Source organism: Pinus tabuliformis, chromosome 7 (assembly GCF_031772625.1).
Source record: "Pinus tabuliformis cultivar Carrire ecotype Pingquan chromosome 7, CPIR1, whole genome shotgun sequence".
NCBI lineage: Eukaryota > Viridiplantae > Streptophyta > Pinopsida > Pinales > Pinaceae > Pinus > Pinus tabuliformis.
In genome coordinates, this window is record NC_142293.1 from 1,709,555,435 (window position 1) to 1,709,578,583 (window position 23,149).

Sequence of the window (23,149 nt, forward strand, 5' to 3'; positions counted from 1 at the left end):
CAATGGGATACATAGAGTAAATGATTATTTATTACTGCACTTCATCTCTACTTAATATAAAGTGCTTGATGCTAGTGTTCATAGACCACCTATGCCTGATTTGAAGTGTGACATCGGTTGAGAGGGCCCTCAATTCAATCAATGTTTACATGTTTTCTTTACTTTTTAGTGTAACATTGATACATGTTGGGTTGTGTTATATTCTTTCCACGACCCTTCCTATGGTTTTGTGCATGGTTTTCACACATGGTTTTGGGTGTGATGGTTTTTGGTCCATGGTATTTTGTAGATACGGTCAAGGGAACTACGGTTATGTTCTAATCTAGGGTTAATGGATTGGGCTATATGGATGCTTCGACATGTATATATATGTATTTTAACATTGAAAGGAACATAATGAAAAATCAATATGGTAGTCCCAGTTTTGGGATCTAGGGGAAAATATTTGTGTATATTTGTTTTATGTGTTATGCTCTCACCTTTGTTTGTTTTATGTTTTTAGAATTTGTATGCAGGTAATTTATGTACGGGGTTAAAACCTACATTTGATATCAGAGTTGTTTTAGCTTCAAGGGGACACCTTTGTTGCTGAGGCTTTTTCTCGGGTCTCTAGTAGACCCTGTTCAGTGGGAGATTTGTAGGATCGATTCTGGTGGTGAAAGAATATGGTGAGCAATGGAAAGATAGAGATCGAGAAATTTAATGCTTAGAGTTTTGAGTTGTGGAAACTCAAGATGAAGGATCTGTTGATGGATAAAGATCAGTGGATTGCAGCAGAACTAGGTACTAAACCAGTGGGAGTGTCCGATGAAGAACGAAAGAAGTTGCATCAGAAGGAAAAGAGCACAATATGATTGTGTGTCTTAGATTAAGTGTTGTTGAATGTATCAAGTGAAGCTGTGATGAAGGCTTTGTGGGACATGTTAGGGACTTTGTACCAATCTAAGTCTCTGGTGAATAAAGTGTTCCTACGGAAAAGCTGTATAACCTGAGGATGAAAGATGGAGACTCGGTGACAAAGCATATGAACATATTTAATACTATGATAAGCCAGTTATTGTCTGTTGATATTAAAATTTCAGATGAACATAAGTGCATTAGTTTGTTGTGTGGTCTACCAGATTCGTGGGATAGTCTTGTTATTGCAATAGATAGCAATGCAACTGCCTTGCAGTTTGATGAAATAGTCTCATCCTTGCTAACGGAGGAGATAAGACGAAAAAATATGGAGAGCCAGAATGGTGATGCCTTCTCTGTACAAGGATGGTCCCGGAACAGAAACATAAATAAGTCATTGAGTGGGAGATCTAAATCTCTAGGAAAATTTGTAAAGGTGTGTTAGAAATGCGAAAAGGAAGGGAACTACAAAAGGGACTGTAAATCTAAAGATCCTGACAAAGGAAAGGGATCTGATGATGCTCCTTCTGTAGAGGTGAAAACCACCTTAGATGAAGGTGGGGATATGTACTTGGCTTCTTCTTCAAGTACACATGTAGATCATAAGGCATGGCTGATTGAATCAAGTGCATCCTTTCACTTCACTCCCCATAGAGAGTGGTTTTACGAGTATGAGAAATATGATGGTGGTGATGTCTTCTTGGGGGATGTCAGGAAGGCTAGAATCATTGGTCGTAGAAAAGTAAAGTTGAAGTTTCAAGGTGGAAGGATTAGAGCACTTCCGGGTGTTCTCCATATTCCTGCATTGGCCAAAAATCTGATTTCTGTAAGCAAGCTGGATGATGTAGATGTAAAAACAGTGTTCGAGAAAGATACCTACAAGATGGTTCGGGGAGCACTGGTATTGATGCAGGGAGTTCGGATTGGAACTCTATACAAGCTGCAAGGTAGCACTGCTATTGGTGGGTGAAATAGTTCTGTTGTTCCTGAAAGTAGAGCAGAAAATCTAGTGGTCGCTCGAGAAAAGATCATGCAATGGCATCAAAGGATTGGACATATTGGAGAGAAGGGCCTTCGAATACTTCATTGTAAAGATATGGTAGAAGGTATGACTAATAGATCTATGGATTTTGATTTTTGTGAAAATTGTGAATATGGGAATCAGAATCGGGTGAGTTTCCCCTCTCGTGGTAAGAGGGCGAAACAAATATTTTGTGCACAGTGATGTGTTTGAACCTGTGAAGGTTCAATCACTGGGTAAGTCTGTTTACTATGTATCATTTATAGATGACTTCTCAAGGAATACATGGATATATTTCCTCAAGAAGAGATCTGAGGTCTTTGATAGGTTTAAATAATTTAAGGATCTGTTGGAAAACCAGACAGAGAAGAAGATAAAGGCGCTGAGGATCGATAATGGTGGAGAGTTTTGCAAGAAGCAATTTGAAGAGTTCCATAAGAAGTGTGGTATAGCATGATAGAAGACTACTCCATACACATCTCAGAAAGATGGAGTTGTAGAAAGAATGAACAAGATGTTGATGGAAAGGGCAAGAAGCATACTCAGTGGTGTTGGGTTAGGACAAGAATTCTGGGCAGAGGCGGTGGAGACTGCATGCTACTTGGTCAAGAGATCATCTTCATCGGTGTTGGAGGATAAGACTCCACAAGACGTATGGTCTGGTAAGAAACCTTCTCTTTCACATCTGAGGGTATTTGGATGTGATGCATATGTACTTGTTCCAAAGGAGAAAAGAACAAAGTTGGATAGTAAATCTGAAAAGTGCATCTTTATTGGGTATAAGGATGGTTTAAAGGGTTATAAGCTTTGGAACCCAGTAACAAGGAAGTTTTTGTACAGCTGAGATGTGGTGTTCAGAGAGTTGAAAAATGTTATTAAACATGAAGTCCAACCAAAGGAACCTGAGAAGATAGAGTTTGAACTTAAGGAGGAAGAATCATACTCTATAGCAGAAGAGGAATTAGAAGATGAACAACCATAAACTCCGGTTGTGCGAAGATCAGTTCGAGAAAGAAGGCAGCCATAAAGGTATAGTCCATCTAATTTCCATTCACATTTTTCTTTATCTATTACTGACGATGATCCAAGAACTGTGAAGGAAGCAGTAGATTCAGTGGATGGAAAACTCTAGAAAGAGGCCATGGTTGATGAATGGCATCTTTGCACAAAAATGAGGCTTAGGATCTAGTGGAGTTGCCGGCTAGAAGGAAACCCATTGGCAGCAAATGGGTGTTCAAAAAGAAGAATGTATAAGGAAAGGTGGAGAAATACAAAGCTCTGTTGGTAGAAAAAGGTTATTCCCAGGTGTTGGGAATTGATTTTGGTGATATTTTTTCTCCTATTGCCAAGGTAGCTTCTATTAGATTAATTTTATCCGTTGTTGCTGCTTTTGATTTTGAGGTAGAATATATGGATGTGAAGATAACATTTCTTGATGGGGATGTGGAAGAATAGATCTACTTGAAGCAACCTAAAGACTTTGTGGTGAAGGGTAAGAAAGAACTAGTATGGAAGTTAGAAAAGTCTCTGTATGGGTTAAAACAGTCACCAAGGATGTCGTATCATAAATTTGATACATTTATACGGGGACTTGGCTTCACCAAAAGCAAAGCAGACCATTGTGTGTATTTTAAATTAATTGTTGACCGTGCTATTTATCTCGTCTTGTATGTGGATGATATGTTGTTGGTTGGAAATGACAAAGAAATTATCCAAGATTTGAAAACACAATTTTCCTCCAAATTCGACATGAAAGATCTTGGTCTGCAAAGTATACTTTGCGCATGGAAATTAAAAGAGATCAGGCAAAGAGGAAGCTCTAGTTAAACCAGAGGAAGTATGTCGAAACAATACTGCAAAGGTTTAATATGCAGGATAGTAAACCGGTGAAGGTTCCTATTCCTGTAGGTGTAAAGTTATCTGCTGAACAATGTCCCAAGACATAAGAAGAGGAAGAAGACATGTCCCATGTGCCATATGCAAGTGCAGTCAGTAGCTTGATGTATGTGATGGTCTGTACTAGACCAGACATTACACATGCAATGGAAGTATTGAGCAGGTTTATGGAAAAACCAGGGAAGAATAATTGGACAATAGTGAAGCAGGTTTTTAGGTATTTGCTTGGAACTAGTGATTATGGTTTGTGCTACCAAGGAAGACCATGATTAGGCAGAGTTTTGGACATCCGTGGCTTTGTTGATGCAGAATGACCTGGAGATTTGGATCAGAGAAGATCTACAAGTGGGTATGTGTTTAACTTATTTGGAGGTGCAGTCAGTTGGATGAGTAAGAAACAATCTGTAGTGGCACTATCAACTATAGAGGCAGAATACATGGCAGCCACTCATGCAAGCAAGGGAGCAGTTTGGTTGCAGAGATTGTGTTCAAGTATGGGGTTAGTATAGGGAGCTATAAGAATAGACTTTGACAACCAAAGTGAAATTTTCTTGGCAAAGAACCTTGCTTACCATTCAAAGACAAAGCACATTGATGTTCAGTATCACTTTGTGAGGGATATGATAGAACACAAAAAGGTGTTGGTGGTAAAGGTGGACACTTTGAAGAATACTGCAGATGCATTTAAAAAATATATGAGCTCTGATAAGTTCTCTTGGTATAGAGAAATAATGGGCATTGCAGGGTTGGATAAATAACTAAGCTCTCTTGTGCCCCCCTGGGGAAAGAAAAAAACAAGTGGGAGATTGTTGGGTTGTGTTATACTCTTTCCACGACTAGCCCCAGTATTAGGTGGGCGAACCTACCTATGGTTTTTGCACATGGTTTTGGGCGCGATAGTTTTCGGTCCATGGTATTTTGTATATCTGGTCAAGGGAACTATGATTATGTTCTAATCTAGGGTTAATCAATTGCTGTTTATGGATGCTTCGACATGTATCTCTCTCTCTCTCTCTCTCTCTATATATATATATATATATATATATATGTATGTATGTATGTATGTATGTATGTACGTATGTATTGTAATGTTGAAAGGAACATAATGAAAAATCAATCTGGTAGTCCTGGTTTTGGGATCCAGGGGAAAATCTTTGTCTATATTTAATTTATGTGTTATGCTCTTTCCTTTGTTTATTTTCTTCTTTTAGAATTCGTATGCAGGTAATTTCTGTATGGATTTAAAACCTACAAAGTGGTTGATGCTAGTGTTCATAGACCACCTATGCCTGATGATCATAGTGTGTTAACTTTCTAAAAAGTGTGATATTGGTTGAGAGGGCCCTAAATTCAATCAATGTTTCTATGTTTTCTTTACTTTGTAGTGTAGCATTGATAGTTAGAGTGAGACTGTAGTTCATTTTCTTATTATTTTCATGATTGATGTGTTACATTCACTAGTTCATTTACTTTATTTTGATTGCTCATGCTCTATTGTGTGTCTCTCTTACGTAGAGATGAGACCTCTCATTAAAGGACTAAGAAACACTTTGTAATTATGTGTTTTTTTGCATGAAAAATTTACCTATAGTACAATGATACATTGCAACATGTGCATTAAGAAACTTTGTGATGTCAACCAAGTGACTGGATATCTCTCAGGAATTTTATGTGGTGATTTGATTTAATTTTCACTTTTACATGTGTTCTTTCTTTTGACACTAGCTACAAAAGAACACTTCTTATTGAAGTTGGGAACAATATTTGTTTTGTAAACAAGATAGGAAAACTTAGGGTATTGCTTGAATGAAATATTGTCCTCTATGCCTAACAAAATCCTTCTCTAAGTTTATCATCCAAAGAACAAGATCTTTGTAACATTTATTTCGAGTTATTTGTATTTCAAAGTATTACTCTTATTCAAAAGTATTATATTAGAAGTTTAAAGAGTATTTTACATAGGTTTTATGGTCTGTTAATGTCCTAAACTCTACACATACAAAATTAGTGTCTTTCAAGTTTATGCCCCCAAATTGATGATTTAATGTGCAAGATTTCAGTTAATTAATTGATTGACATGATTTTCATAGTTGTAGGCAAGAATATGAGTGTGTTTATATGGGGGTATGAACCCCCTCTCATATGGTACTAATATGATCATTGAACTGAGAGAGAAAGTGAGGAGGCATATAGGAGTTTGATCTGCATTTTATCAAATGGAGGGTATTATGATCTTTGGAGGCATATCCAAAGGTGATGGTAGTCTGGGTACAAGCAGGAGTGTTAATCTCCCAAATTGTGAGATTATATCTTCTACTTCCCTTTGCGGGCATAAATGCTGGTTCAATGAGCTCTCTGTCATCCAAAGATAACCTTTAGAGCTTCGCTAAGTTAGTAGCCCTCCAAAAATCGCAGAGTTCCGCTAAACTACCACCATACTGGACCCGATGGTAATACAAACCTTAGTTTAATAAAGTTTGAAATCTGCCTTCTAAAAGCTCATCGATGCTTCTCCACCATTGATCTATTCAAGATCCAACTGTCACAACACTCTCTGACTTTGAACTTGCTCCACCTCTGTCAACCGTCGATCTCACTCCACTAGATCTAACAACTCACATGCATATCGGCTAGCTAACCTGTGCACTTTAAACCCGCTTGATAAGTAGTTCTCCTCTCTCTCCTCTTTGCTACATGTCACGATGTGTATGGAATTAGAACCAATCAGAAAATAACGCTTATGGCCTTTATTCCGCTTGAAATCCACTTGTGGTTTCTCCAACTCGCTTCGGCTTGTTTACTGTAGGTTAACTTTTGCGACCGAACACCGTTGATCTATCTCAACAGAGATCCAACGATCAAAATCAATATTCACATCACTACGTCCTTGGTCTTCCTCCGTTGATCTCGACCGTCCACTCTATAAGCCAACAAATGAAAATGAAGCTTAGAGCTTCGAGACCGAGGACCACTAGGATTCCCACAGGGTTTTCACAGTGGCGAGGGACTTCAGAATTTGACGAGAAACTTAGTTAAAAAGAAAATACAGAATTTAACACAGTCAACACAATTTCATTCCATCTCTCAGAATACCAATTAACCCTCTAATTTCACAATAAACATAGAGGTTTCGAAGGAGATTATCCTTCGGGATTTGACAGGGAATTTATCATTCACACACACATAAACTAATTTTTCCCAATTTACTAGATTTTCTCTAGGAAAGCCAAATTTCTTCAATAGTCAAAATCCCTTTACAATAGTGTGAAAATTACCTAAGTACTGGTTCATCCTAACAACCAGATCCTAATTCAAAGACTAAGATTTATTAACCCTATCTGTCCTATGAGGCATTCTCCTCGAGAATCTCCACTACAGCTAACTAACTAAAACTTATTACATCATGATCAAATCCTATATTCTAGCTCTATGCTTAACTAGAAAAGCATGGAAATTGATGGCTAAAGGATCCCACTCCTTTGCTTGTAATATTTTTTGTATTTTTGGAATAATTTTTCGAATTTGTCTTCAAGCCTTATGCTCCTGCATTAGACTCTTGAGGACAAAATTCTTCATGGGCTCCTGTCCATGAGCTCTTCTACAGAACTGCCCAATTTCTGTAGCATGTTTTTTGTTACCCAAGTAGCTTCAGCAATTGGCTGATCCTTCCATTTGACAAAATACTAAAAGTACTCCTGTCCTTTGGTTTTCTTGATCACTTTCTTGTCTAAAATCATTTCTAGCTGTAATTCCTTTGCTGTAGGTAACTGTTTTACCAAGTCAATTTCCTACGTCTCTTGGTCTTCTTTGGTATCTTTTGCAATTTCACCTTCATACTTGTACAAATCAACAACATTGAAAATTGGAGATATTCCAACATCAGGGGGTAATTCAATTTCATATGCATTTGCACAAAATTTCCTTAATACTCTGCATGGTCCATTTTTCTTGAACTTCAATTTGTTATACTCCCTCTTTGGAAAGCTTTCCTTCCTTAGGTATGCTAAAACCAAATCTTTAACTTCAAAGTTCACTTCTCTTCTTCTCATGTGTACTTGTTTTTGAACTTGATGTTGCTATCCTATAGCTATTGTTTCAACTGTTCATGTATTTCTTGTATTTCTGAAGAAAAATCTTCTCCCTTTGCACTTCTTATCTCATCTTTTCCCAAGTTTCTTAACTCAGACACTACTCTAGGATGCATTCCATAAACTATATGGAATGGACTCTATCCTGTACTCCTATTAGGTGAGTCATTATATGCATATTCAGCCTGTGCCAATACTTGATCCCACTACTTTGGATTTTATGCAGTAAGACTCCTTAAAAGATTACCCAAACTTCTGTTCACAACTTCATTCTGTCCATCAGTCTGTGGATGATAGGCAGAACTAAAACTCAGTTTAGTTCCAAACTTTTTCCATAGTATCCTCCAGAAATGTCCAACGAATTTGGAATTGATCTAGGTGGATATTGGTGGCCACCCACCAAGTCCACTTGGACCCCCATCATTGTTTCTTTCAGCTTTTCAATTTCCTTAATTGTAGCACAATTTACTATTTTTAGTAGTTTTCTGGGTTCTGAACTTCCAGAGCCGTTTTGAGGCCCTAAAAGACGTTTTTTGGGAAAACTGGGAGCAACATGGGTCCATGGAACAATGTTTCTCTTCCCAAAGTTGTAGTTCTTGGATAGATATTTCTAATGAGAAATTGTGCGCGTCAAACGGAGATTGTATGCCAAAGTTACGACCTCGGGAAGTTGATGTACCAATTTACCCAAATAGGGCCCACAGTTTGGTGTTTCATCTTCTAGGGTTAGGTTTTTGGATGTTTAGGGTTTTCCATTGTTTCCCAACAATAAATAGGCCTTCGAGCCTCATTGTAAGACAGTTTAGAGGCATGTAGCCATCACATCTCTTCTCAAAGATAAGCTACCATCGCCCTAGCTAGTTTTTTTTCCATTTTTGTTTGTAAGCATATTTCAGTATTTTATAGTAATCAAATAAAGTATTATTTCCAATGCATATCTATATTTATGGTTATCTCTATAATTTGTTGTGTTCCTGTTTAAATCCAGATCAGTGGTATCACATCGATTTGTTGTTTCTCTGTTTTTCTTTGCATGTCCCCAACGAGGTCGGGATATAAGGAGTTAGGGCTTGAACTAGTCGAACCTTTGCAAGACCAGCCTCGCAAATCCTGACGGCCTCCCATGGCGTATGAGAAGAAAGATGAGGGGGTAGGAGATCCTATCAAAATCTTGCTCGAAGAAGCCCTTGAGTGACAAAGGAACATGATGATGGACAACTTTATGTAGATCCTTTAGCGGCTACCCAGAGGTAATGTATCATCTTCCAACAGCTACTCTGGAAATGCCACGCCATTTAAGCTACAAGCAAAGAATAGTGCCATGAAGCCGAAAAAGGACACAGGAAAATGGTTTGAGTTCCATAAGAGCTCCACTCATAACACAATTGAGTGTCGGGCCAAGCAGTCACTGGAGGTTGAGCTAAAGGTTTCAGAATTAGATGCATGTTCCACTTTGAGTCAGAACCCGAGAAGGGGAATGAAAAAGGGAAGTAGATTATCGATGCGGAGCCCAATGCCACCGTTGCCACCACGAAGATCCAGAAGGTGTTGGAAATAATACCGAGAGGGAGGGTGAATCAGTATTAGCAAGTCAATAATATTTCATTTCCATAAACAGATTCATATACGCTACTTCAGTTAATGGAACTTGCGTGTATACACAACTGTATTTAAGGCAACTAGCGTATATCTTGCAAACTTATGATTCAGTTAATTCATCATATGTTGATCTTTAATCAATGCATCAGAACCATATAAACAGTAACCAGGTGTAGCAAAAATAGAACAGACAATCACACACATGAACACAAGATATAAGGTGGAAACCCAATGTGGGTGAAAACCACCTACTACAATCATCTCTATCTTCTTTTTAATAAGAAACTTCTTTTTACAATTTTTGTACTGGTGCATTGTTATATCAATATGTAGGCTTCTACCTGCAGAAGGTTACAACCTTCTATTGTTCTCCAGCTTCTCCTGGAAGGGAGCTACAACCCCCTAGCTCTTGTACTAGCTGATATATTTACTAGTAAGTAGGTGCCGGCCTACAGAAGGCTACAACCTTCTCTTTTCTTCCAGGGACCACGTTTCAAAATTTTTTAGACTGGATCCATCAATAACATCATTCAATCATTAAATACATATGCATCAACCAATCTCCTTTGCACCAACCACAACTGAATCAATCAATCACTTTTCATAATGCTATAACCAGAATACATTAACAGAAAAGAATAACTAGAACCTAGAACACTGCAACAACAACTAGAAGTAGCTAAAGCATATTTTATGAGGTATACACTACTTCAATGTGTCAAACCTGTGTGCATATGCACTTTTCTCAAGGGGAACCTGCATACAGATATGCAAATCAAATTTAATATGTATACGCTATTTTGATATGCATAATCACCGTGTATATGCACCTTTTCTAAAGTGAATTTGTGTACAGATCTATAAATGATGATTTAATATTTACAACAATTCTAGACTTCAGTTATACCCAGATCATCATATTTACAGTCTACAACATGCGCCAATTATTCAGATAAAAGATAAAAACCACACAAATATACTTCACTTCAAGCCTTAAGATCTTGACCCATCATTAGATCTTATCCATCATCAAGCGCTAAGGTTCATCCTTGATTCAGATCCAACTATGCACCATAACCCAATAACTTGTATTCTAGATCTCGCTCTTTATTAGATATTCAATACTTTAGTACGTTTGCCTAATGATCTTCTCCTCCTTTTATAGTCTTAGGCCTTACTCAATACCATGGACCAAAACCACTTAGAATCAATACCTTGGACCAAATACTTGGGGTCAACACTTTGGAAAAGATACCTTGGACCAATACCATGGATCAAAATACCATTAACCAAATACCATGGACCAAAACTAAGTTTTTCCAACATGTACACTCCTTTCCTTCCGTGAAAGTGCGTGTGTATGTTATACACTCCTTTTGGTCTGCGAACCCACGTGTACATGTGGCTTGATCAATGAGGAACCTGTGTACACCTCTCTTTCTTCATTCTGTGAGTCTGAACTGCAATCTGTCATCTGAGTGAGTTGCCATCAAGGACAACACCTATGTCATAGTGCGAAATCTATGTCATAATTCCAACAATCTCCCTTTAGACTTGAAGGCAAACCCAAGTCACTCTCCCCCTTTGTCATCAAGGGCAAAGGGTTATGCTCCCCTTGAGTACATGTTGAATTCCTTGATATGTTGAAGTGTGCTGATTGAGCTCCATGCTGCCCCTGAATATAAGCAAGGTCTACAAAACGATGTTCTAAAAGAAGAACATGACTCTATACATACATCATAAATGACCTTCCTATCACCAATGATTCATACATATATCCATCTCCCAACCAAGTGGGGATATATCAAGTTTGACTCATCCACCCAACCAAGTGGGGATATACCAATTGTTTATCCATGTCAAAACAAGAACATTACATCATCCATCCCATGCATAGTGGGGAAACAAAATAGGTCGTTTCATGACCTTGACATTAAAATATATACATGACATAAAGACCAAATATCTGAAACAAGACCACGATAGTCATCAGAAACTATCATCAGCAGCATCTGTCAATCACCACCCAGACCAACAAACATGATCTCCCCCTGAACCTGTTCCACTTGAATAAAAAACAACTGTGAATTTGTACCAAGATCTTCTAAGATAATGCCAACAATGCATTATTAGAAGTATATGATCCCCCTGAACCTGTGCCACATGATCACTGTCAGATCCATATCAGACTCCTTTCATCCTGAGTCTGGCTCACTTCTTTTCTTCAATCAACATATATGCGACTATATCCATAGAAACCAGTGTATGTACGCGGATACGCTTCATGAAACTCGTGTATAACCACTTTTATCTGAAACAGATAAGTTTTGACAGTAGGATGATGCATCGATTACTCCCAGCTTCTCTCTGAGATATTCAAATGTCTCTCTGGGTAGTGGTTTGGTGAATATATCAGCAACCTGTTGATTGGAGGGAACATACTCCAATTTCACCTTTTGTTCAAGCAATTGTTCACGTGGAAAATGACATTTGATGGGTATGTGCTTGGTCTTTGAATGCATGACTAGATTATTTGAAATACTGATGGCCATTGTCTTATCACATAGAATGGATATGGGTGGAGTACATGTGATCTGAATGTCTTGCAATGTTTGCATCATCCAAAGGAGTTGTGTGCATCAAGATGCAACAACCACATATTCTGCTTCAACTGTAGATAATGCAATTAAACTTTGTTTCTTGCTGAACCAAGACACTAATCTGGGACCCATATAGAATGCACCACCACTAGTGCTTTTTCTGTCATCAATGCTTCCTTCCTATTCTGCATCTGTATATGCATGAAGTGTAAGATCTGTATCTCTAGGATACCATAAACCTAATGTCTGTGTTCCTTGAAGATATTTGAAAATCCTTTTGACTGCCTGAAGGTGTGATTCCTTTGGATTGGGTTGGAATCTTCCAACTATTCCCACTGCATGCATGATGTCTGGTCGGGTACCTGTTAGATAAAGCAGACTGCCAATCATGGATCTGTAGGTTGGTTGACGTACTACTGATGATTCATCATTTGAGCTGAGGCTGCATCTTGTTACCATAGGGGTACATACTGGTTTATAATCTTCCATGCCGTATTTTTTCAAGATCTACTTGAGATACTTGGTTTGTGATAGAAAAATGCCATCTTTATTTTGTTGAACTTGTAGACCAAGAAAATATGTGAGCTCACCAAGCAGGGACATTTCAAATTCTTGCTGCATTACCAAAGAAAAGTTTGACTCTTGGCTTCTTCACCACCAAAAATGATATCATCAACATACACAACAAGTATTAGCAATTTATTATTATCAATATTTGTATATAGATTGCTATCAGCTGATCCTTTTGAAAAGCCTTGTTGATGGAGGTATTTGTCAAGACGGTAATACCAGGTCCTTGGAGCTTGTTTTAGACCATAGAGAGCCTTTCTGAGTCTGCATACAAGTTTTGCATCATTTCCAAGGATGAATTTGTCTGGTTGCTCAATATATACTTCTTCTTCTAAGTCTCCATTAAGAAAGACAGATTTTACATCCATTTGGTATACTTTGAATTTCTGAAAACTAGAAAGAGCAAGGAACATTCTTATGGCTTCCAGTCTAGCAACAGGTGCAAAAGTTTCTTCAAAATCTATACCTTCTTGTTGAGCATATCCTTTACAAACAAGTCTAGCCTTGTTTCTAATAACTTCACCATTTTCATTCAGCTTGTTTTTGAATATCCATTTGGTTCCTATGATATTCTTATCATGAGGTATAGGAACTAATTCCAAAGTATTATTCTTTTCAATTTGCTCAATTTCTTCATTCATGGCCTTGACCCAACATTCATCTTTGCATGCTTCATTTACATTGTGAGGTTTGATGAAGGAAAGCAATGCTAGATAGCTTGAAGCTTTTGTAACAGTTCTTCTTGTCTACACACCTGCCTCTTTCTGTCCCAAAATTTGAGTCTGTGGATGATTTTTCTGAACATACCTAGATGGAGTCTTTCCTTTTTTTGTTATCTGTTCTTCTGGTGCTTCATTGGTTTCTTCTTCAGAATTAGTCTGATTTGATGTGGGAGGATAATCCTCATCTTCTCCACAATCTTCGGTTTTTACCTGCTTTGGATTTTTGCATGCTTCATCAACCACAACATCAATACTTTCAATAATTTTCCCAAGTCTTTTATTATAACACTTATATCCTTTACTTCGGGAAGAGTAACTAAGGAGGATGCCTTCATCTGCTCTAGGTTCAAACTTGCCAAGTTTTTCATCAGTCCTTTTGATGTACCATTTTCTTCCAAAAACTTTGAAGTATTTTGCAGTAGGAGTCTTACCATACCAAAGTTCATGTGGAGTTTGAGTGTTGTTTACCCGAACATTTCCTTTATTGAGAATAGTGATAACACCGAATGCAGCTTCACCCTAGAAGGTTGCAGAGTTCCAGACTCATGTAGCATAGCACGAGCCATTTGTTGAACAGTTCTGTTCATCGTTTCTACCACTTCATTTTGCTGAGGAGTCCTTGCAGTGGAGAATTGCCTTTTTATTCCATGTTCTTCACAAAAGTCAAAAAATTTAGCCGAGGTAAATTCCACTCCTCGGTTAGATCTCAGGCATTTGATTTTGCGATTTGATTCATTCTCAACCAATGCTTTGAAGGCTTTGAATTTTTCAAATGCTTCATCTTTATGCTTTACAAGTCCTATCCAACACATTCTGGAAAAATCATCAATGAACAATATAAAGTATTCTTCTCCATGAGGTGACTTTTTCCTTGATGGACCACATAAATCAGTGTGAACAAGTTCAAGAGGCTTACTAGCTAATCCCTCCTTTTCAGGGAATTGCGACCTGGTTTGCTTACCAAATTGACATGATTTGCATATTGTATTTTCTAATGCTGATATTAAGAAGATCATGAACGGCCTGGAATTTGCTTGCTTTTATTATTTGAGAGAAGCTTAGATACCCCAATCCTCTGTACCATAGCCAGTGCTCATCATTGTTGCTTAGACAACACTGTTGTTGTCCTCCCTTGATTATGTATAAATTGTTTGGAGTTCTTATACCTTTGATCACAGTTTCTCCTATATCAAGCTCACGAACAACACATCCATTTGATTGAGATACTACTTCATTTCCTTGATCGCACATTTGATTGACACTCAACAGGTTATGCTTTAGACCATCAACATACATAACATTCCCAACTTTAACTTTTTATTTTAAAAGAATAGAACCTTTACCTTTTATGACAGTAGGAGTGTCATTTCCAAATGAGACCTTCTTTTCCTTTTCTAAGGCATTATATAACTTAAGTTTTTCTTTATCACCTGTCATGTGTTTCGAGCATCCACTGTCGATGTACCGTTGATTTTCTTGTCCTTTTGCATGCAGGGCTATACCACATATTTCTGTTTGTGGTTCTTTATTTCTCCATATTTTTGGATTTAATGAAGTTTGCTCCTTCTGAGATGTTTGCCGAAATTTACTCCTGCATTTAGATTCTTCGTGAACAAAGTTATTGTAGATAGAGCATTCTCTTTCATTTTCAAGAAGAGAAAAGTTATTGTAGCTCCGTTTCATGATCCCCGTCACATTCCTTTGATTTTGTGCTTCTCTAGTCATGATGGTCTTGTAAGCAACACATTGAGTAGCTTTCTGTCCAAAGTTATGACATGAAAAACATTGGAAGTTCTTGCGATTATCAAATCCACTGACCTGGTGAATGTAGCTGCTATTGATATTCATTCTTGAAGCAGATTGAGTATGATTTACCTGAGGTTGGTTGTAGCTTATGTTCATCCTTGAAGTAAATTGAGCCTTATTTACCTGGTGATCTGATTTGTGCCTTTGCTATCGATTGTCAAACTGTTCACTGCTCTTTGCTGCATCAAGATAGCTTTTAGTGGAGGTTGATGACTTCTGTGCTTGGGATACTTCTTCAGTATATCCAAGACCTGTCTTTATTAGAGGAGAACACTGCACTTGATAATTTCATTTAAGGTTTCTAATCCTTTAGTAAATCTAAGATTGAGAGCTTTTGTTTTCTCAATATCCTTTCTTAGACCCACAATTTCACATTCTAGTTTTTCATTGTGTTTTTCTCATTCAACGAGTTGGAATGTTAGAGTATCTATAATCATATTCTTTTCTTTTAAATAGATTTTGAGTTTAGATATTTCTTCATAAAGGTCATCTTCATCTAAATTATCCAAGAAATCATCATCTTCAAAAGCCATTAGAAGTCTATAGGCATTACTATTTTCATCTTCATCACTATTTGATAAACCATCGCTATCTTCATGTGTATAGTAGCTCTTATTACTTACACTTTGTTTTCTATTCCAATTTGCTGATTCCTTACCTTTATCAAGCTTATCTTTATGAGGAAATTTGGCAGCATAATGGCCGACTGTTCCACAAGCAAAACATTTGAAAGGTAGTTTACCTCTGAATCTTTTGGAACCCCGTTGAAGGTTCCTGACAAAGTTTGCTTCTTCCTCTCCTTGTGAAATATGTCTTAATTCATTGAGTTCTTCTCTTCTTGAAGCTTTGAATGCGGCTTCTCTCATATCTGATGGACCTCCTTTTTTCATTTCAAACACAGTTAAGATTCTGTGCAGCTGTGTCATAGTAATAGTCTAAAGATCCTGGTTTTCTTCTATGGAAGATACTTTTGATTCAAACTTAGTGGACAAGGATCTTAAAACCTTTTAGACTAAAGTAACTTCTTTTATCTCTTCACCCAAGTTCTTCATGCAATTTAAAATCTCATCTATATGTAAGAAGTAACTAGCGATACTTTCATCATTGTGCATTTTAAGAGTTTCATATTGAATTATGAGAGTTTGCAATTTTGCACATTTTACCTAATTGTCTCCTTCATATCTTAGAATGATCTTTTCCCATATTTATTTGGCGGTTTTGAGTTGCATAACTTTGACAAATTTTGATTGTGACAGACTCCCCAATAATGTATTGACAGCCTTGGCATTGGTTTCATATTTCTTTTTACCTGCCGTATCTGTAGGAATTGCTGATAGAAATTTATATCCTCCTTCCACAATTTCCCACACATCTATTCCAAGAGATTGAAGATAGGCTGTGGTTCTTACCTTACAATAAATGAAGTTTCTCCCATCAAAGATTGGTGGTCTAATGGATCCCTCTCTTTCATAGTTACTCATGATGATAGATCTTCCTTCAAGCGATCAAGCTTCTTCTGAAGGACCTGCTCTGATACCAATTGTTGGAAATAATACTGAGAGGGGGGGTGAATCAGTATTAGAAAGTCAATAATATTTCATTTCCATAAACAGATTCATATATGCTACTTCAGTTAATGGAACTTGCGTTTATATGTAACTGTATTTAGGGCAACTAGTGTATATCCTGCAAACTTATGATTCAGTTAATTCATCATATGTTGATCTTTAATCAATGCATCAGAACCATATAAACAGTAACCAGGTGTAGTAAAAACAGAACAGACAATCACACACATGAACACAAGATATAAGGTGGAAACCCAATGTGGGTGAAAACCACCTACTGCAATCGTCTCTATCTTCTTTTTAATAAGAAACTTCTTTTTACAATTTTTGTACTGGTGTAGTCTTATACCAGCATGCAAGATTCTACTTGCAGAAGGCTACAACCTTCTCTCATTCTACAGCTTCTCCTGGAAGGGAGCTACAACCCCTTAGCTCTTGTACTAGCTAATATGTTTACTAGTAAGTAGGTGTCGGCCTACAGAAGGCTACAACCTTCTATTTTCTTCCAGAGACCACGTTTCATAAATTTTTAGGTTGGGTCCATCAATAACATCATTCAATCATCAAATACATCTACATCAACCAATCTCCTTTGCACCAACAACAACTGAATCAATCAATCACTTTTCAGAATGCTATAACCAGAATACAGTAACCAGAACCCAGAACACTGCAACAACAACTAGAAGTAGCTAAAGCATATTTTATGAGGTATAAGCTACTTCAATGTGTCGAACCTACATGCATACACACTTTTCTCAAGGCGAACCTGTGTACATATCTACAAATAAAATTTAAGATGTATACGCTGTTTTGATATGCAGAATCAATCTGCATACGCGCCTTTTCTAAAATGAACCTACGTACAGATCTATAAATGAAGATTTACTCTTTACAACAATTCCAGACTTCAGTTATACCTAGATCATCATATTTACAGTCTACAACATGCGCTAGTTATTTAGATAAAAGATCAAACCACACAAAGATACTTCACTTCAAGCCTTAAGATCTTGACCCATCATTAGATTTTATCCTTCATCAAGTGCTAAGGTTCATCCTTGATTCAGAACCATCTATGCACCATAACCCAATAACCTGTATTCTAGATCTTTCTCTTTATTAGATATTCAATATTTGAGTGCCTTTGCCTAATGATGTTCTCCTCCTTTTATAGTCTTAGGCCTTACTCAATACCATGGACCAAAACCACTTAGAAGTAATACCTTGTACCAAATACTTGGGGTCAACACTTCGGACAAGATACCTTGGACCAATACCATGGATCAAAATACCATGGACCAAATACCATGGACCAAAACTAAGTTTTTCCAACATGTATGCACCTTTCCTTCTGTGAAAGTGCGTGTGTACATTATATGCTCCTTTTGGTCTGTGGACCCACGTGTACACGTGGCTTGATCAATGAGGAACTTGCGTATACCTTTCTTTCTTCATTCTGTGAGTCTGAACTGTGATTTGTCATCTGAGTGAGTTGCCATCAAGGACAACACCTGTGTCATAGTGCCAAATCTGTGTCATAATGCCAACAGAAGGAGGAACCTGAAGATCCAGAGAAGGAGGAGCATCGCTTCCACTCCCAGATGTGGGTAAAGGGATCCCCACTACAGTTCATTGTCGACAGCGGAAGCCAAAAGAACCTCATTTCGACAGAGGTCATGAAGCGGCTAGGCCTACCGACCACAACACATCCACAAACATACACCATCTGGTGACCTCACTGAGGAAGGATGAGATCTTCGCGTGAGCCAGCAGTGTCACCTTCCATACAACATCAAGCCCTTCACAGATGAGGTATTGTGTGATATTGCTCCCCTTGAAGTTTGTGATGTACTATTAGGACAACCATACTTATGGAAGTGACATGTTGTGTATGAATCAAGGCCCTGTGCTGTTATTATTACTTTGGGAAATAAGTTGTACATGATACCAGAGGTAGCAACGCCTACCGCCATCTCTTTGGTTGCTGCAAAACAATGCAGTAAGCTCATTTCCAAAACTGGGAAATTTGTTTTCCTGATGATACACCCTCAAGGAAAGAAGAAGACGATGTCCACGACCTACAGACAGGGCCTCTCCACACGAAAACTACATATGGACAAGGTCATTGAGGAGTACGAGGACATCTTCACCCCCTCGCGGGGGTTCCTCCGCACTGTCAGGTCAAGCATTCCATCGATCTGACCCCAGGTGCGCCACTGCCCAATGGACCAATCAATTGGCGCTCCATTCTGGAGAACAATGAAATCAAGAGGCAAATTCAAGAGTTGTTGCAGAAAGGTCACATTCGTCTGAGTTCCACTCTGTGGAAGCCCGATCATGTTGGTGCAGAAGAAGGATGGCACTTTGAGACTCTGTATTGACTATCAGGAGCTGAACAAGATCACTGTCCGTAATAGGTACCCGATCCCATGGATTGATGACCTCCTTGACCGATTGATGACCTCCTGGACCAACTAAAGGGGGGAAAATATTTTAGCAAGATATATTTGAAATCAGATCACCAGGTACCAATCGAACCCTCCGATGTGTGGAAGACTTCCTTCAAAGCCAAGGAGGGCCTTTTCGAATGGTTGGTTATGCCTTTCGGATTGATGAATGCTCCTGCAACCTTCATGAGGCTAATGGATGACATCTTGCAGCCATTCACCAAATCATTTGTAGTGGTATACTTGGATGACATCCTGATCTTTAGCCAGAGCTGGGAAGAGCACCTCCACCACATCTAACAGGTTCTCTAAACACTGCGACAACACAAGTTATGTGTCAATTTGGAGAAATGAAATTTTGACATGACCCAGGTTCAATATCTTGGATACATTATTGATGGACAAGGGGTGCATGTGGATCTAGCCAAGATCCAAGACATTCGAGATTGGTCCTCTCCAACCACTCTAATAGAGCTCTGCAACTTTCTAGGTCTTGCCAACTTCTACCGCAGGTCCATGTTGGGATTTTCTCATATCACTTGACCCTTGATTCAAGTCACCAAGGGAGGAGCGAAAGAAAAATTATTTTGGTTTGAATCTCAACAGAAGGCATTCACACAGTTGAAAGATTGCCTCTGCTCGACACTAGTGCTTGCATTTCCAGAATTGCAACAACCATTTGAGGTCGAGACATATGCCTTTGACTATGCTATTGGGGCAGTGCTTACTCAACATGGGCATCCAGTGGCATAACACAGTGAGACACTTTCAGACGCAGTCCAGAAGTATCCCACTTATGACAAAGAGATGTATTCCATTATGCAGGCTTGCCGACAATGGAAACATTACATTTTGGGGAAGGAAATGGTCATCCAAACAGACCACCGACCCCTCTAGTTCATACAGACCCAAGGGAAATTGCAAAATTATCGCCATCAGAAGTGGTCCACATGCCTGCAACAGTTCCATTTGAATATCAAGTATAAGAAGGGCAGCACCAATAATGTTGCAGATTGCCTTAGTCGACCACCAATTATGGCATTAACCATCGTGCTCAACTCTTGTGGGCATGAGACTTCTGATTGGCCACTTCTCTACAAAAGTGACCCAGAATCTGGCCACATATACCAGAAACTCTTGGAGGCTCAGCATGTTCCAGATTTTAACCTCCAGGATGCCCTGTTATGCCATCTGGGTCACCATTGTGTTCCTTCAAGCGAGTTTACCAAGTTGATTTGGGAAGCACACTACAGTCGGGCTACTAGGCATTTTGGGGTCAAGAAAATGGTGGCAGTAGTGTAGAAGTATTTCTATTGGCTGAATCTTCAATAGGATGTCGGGAAGTACATCAGACCATGCATTGCCTGCGCCATTACCAAACCGATCGTCAAGAAGCAAGGCCTCTATACCCCGCTACCTACCCCTAGTTGACCTTGTGAATCCATCTCCATGGATTACATGTTAGGATTTCCTTCCACTAAGCATGTGATCCAGGTGGATTTTGGTGGCCACCCACCTATCCCATATAGACCCTCACAACTGTCCCTTTCAGTTTCTCAGTTTCCTTAATTATAGCATAGTTTACTATTTTTAGTAGTTTTTCGGGTACTAAACTTTCGAAGCCGTTTTGAGGCCCTAAACGACGTTTTTTGGGAAATCTACCACCAACAGTTTTTCTGTCAAAAAAATCATCTTTTCCATCATAGTCCTCGGAGAGATCTTTCCAATGGGCTATCATGCACGTCAAACGGAGATAATATGACCAATTCACGACCTGGGAAGTTGATGTACCAACTTACCTAAAAACGGGGCCCACAATTTGGCGTTTCATCTTCTAGGGTTAGGTTTTGGAATGTGAAGAGTTTTCCATTGTTTCTCAACAATAAATAGGCCTTCAAGCCTCATTGTAACACAGTTGAGAACATTTCAGAGGCATGTAGCCGCCACATCTCTTCTCAGAGATAAGCTACCATCGTCCTAGCTGGTTTATTTCCATTTCTGTTTGTAAGCATATTTCAGTATTTTACAGTAATGAAATGAAGTATTATTTCCACTGCATATCTATCTTTATGGTTATCTCTGTATTTTATTTTGTTCCTATTTAAGTTCGGATCAGCATGGAAATGACTGTGTTTTTGTGGTCGTTGAAAAGTTCTTGAAGATGGACATTATGGCGGCTTGCAAGAAGAATATCACAGCAGAAGCCACGGCTAAACTCCTCTTTGAATGAGTGTGGGTACAGTTTGGGATCCCACAGTCTATCATCTCAGATTAGGACAGCAGGTTCCTTAGTACATTTTTGTCCAGTCTTTGGTTGATGCTGGACACCAAACTCAATAAGTCCATGGCCTTCCATCCTCAAACTGATGGCCAAACAAAGGTTTTCAACATGATGATTGTACACATTCTGCGCATGTACAACTCAAAGCATCGACGCACATGGGATGAGAGCCTCCCCTATGTTCAACACAGCTACAATCGGGCTCTCCACAACTCGATTGGCCACAACCCTTTTCAGGTGGGTTTGGGATTCTAGCCACTTTGTCCCATTGATGTGGCCATGCCATTTGTAGCTACTCACGTAGATTCGGTTCATGTCCAATCTGAAACAAATAAGGCAAACAACTTCATTGAGCACATCCAACATATTCGCCAGTAGGTCCATGACATTCTGGAGAAATCAAATGACAAGTACAAGTAGCGACATGATCAACATCGGGTGCCACACAAGTTTCAAGTGGGTGACAAAGTCTAGTTTCATTTGCAAAAGGAATGCCTTAACGGATCCTATCGGAAAATCAGACCACTCCGATATGGTCCTTACACCATTACCAAGGTTGTGGGAGACAATGCATTTGAGCTCAACATTCCCCCATTCCTTAGCCTGCACCCAATGTTCAATGTGGACTGACTTCGGCCATACTTTCCACCATTACTAGACACATCTGACATTGCAGAACAACTCACATCCACAGAGTTAAATCCAGATTGCATTGAACAAGTTGCAATTGATCAGATCATGGACACACAGATCAAGCATAGTCACCAACAGAATATCCAACTGTATCGAGTTGTCAAAGCAGGCCAACTCCTTCACCAGGGCAAGTGGCTCACCAGGGACCAAGTTCAGCGGAAGTTTCCTCATCTCATGGTGGAACTCAACGTAATGGGGACCATTGCTTCCTAGGGGGGAGGAATGATCCAGGTGGATATTGGTGGTGACCCACCAAGTCCACTTGGACCCCCACCATTTTTTCTTTCAGCTTTGCAGTTTCATTAATTGTAGCACAATTTATTACTTTTAGCAGTTTTTTTGGGTTTTGAACTTTCGAAGCCGTTTTGAGGCCCTAAACGACGTTTTTTTGGGAAAATTTTGAGCAACATAGGTTTGTGGACCAACCGTGGACCGATGTTGCTCTTCCCAAAGTTGAGTTCTCACATAGATCTTTCTAACAAGATACTTTGCGCATGAAACGGAGATCGTATGCCAAAGTTACGACCTCGAGAAGTTGATGTACCAATTTACCCAAACGGGGCCCATAGTTTGGCATTTATTCTTCTTGGGTTAGGTTTTTGGATGTTTAGTGTTTTCCATTATTTCTCAACAATAAATATGCCTTCGAGTTTGATTGTAAGACAGTTCAGAGGCATTAGCTGCCACATCTCTTCTAAGAGATAAGCTACCATCGCCCTAGCTGGTTTCTTTCCATTTCTGTTTGTAAGCATATTTCAGTATTTTACAGTAATGAAATAAAGTATTATTTCCGCTGCATATCTATATTTATGGTTATCTCTATAATTTGTTGCATTCCTTTTTAAATCCGAATTAGTGGTATCACAACGGTATGCTTTTCTCTGTTTTTTTTGCATGTCTCCAATGAGGTTGGGATATAAGGAGTTAGGGCTTGAACTGGTCGAAGCTTTGCAAGACC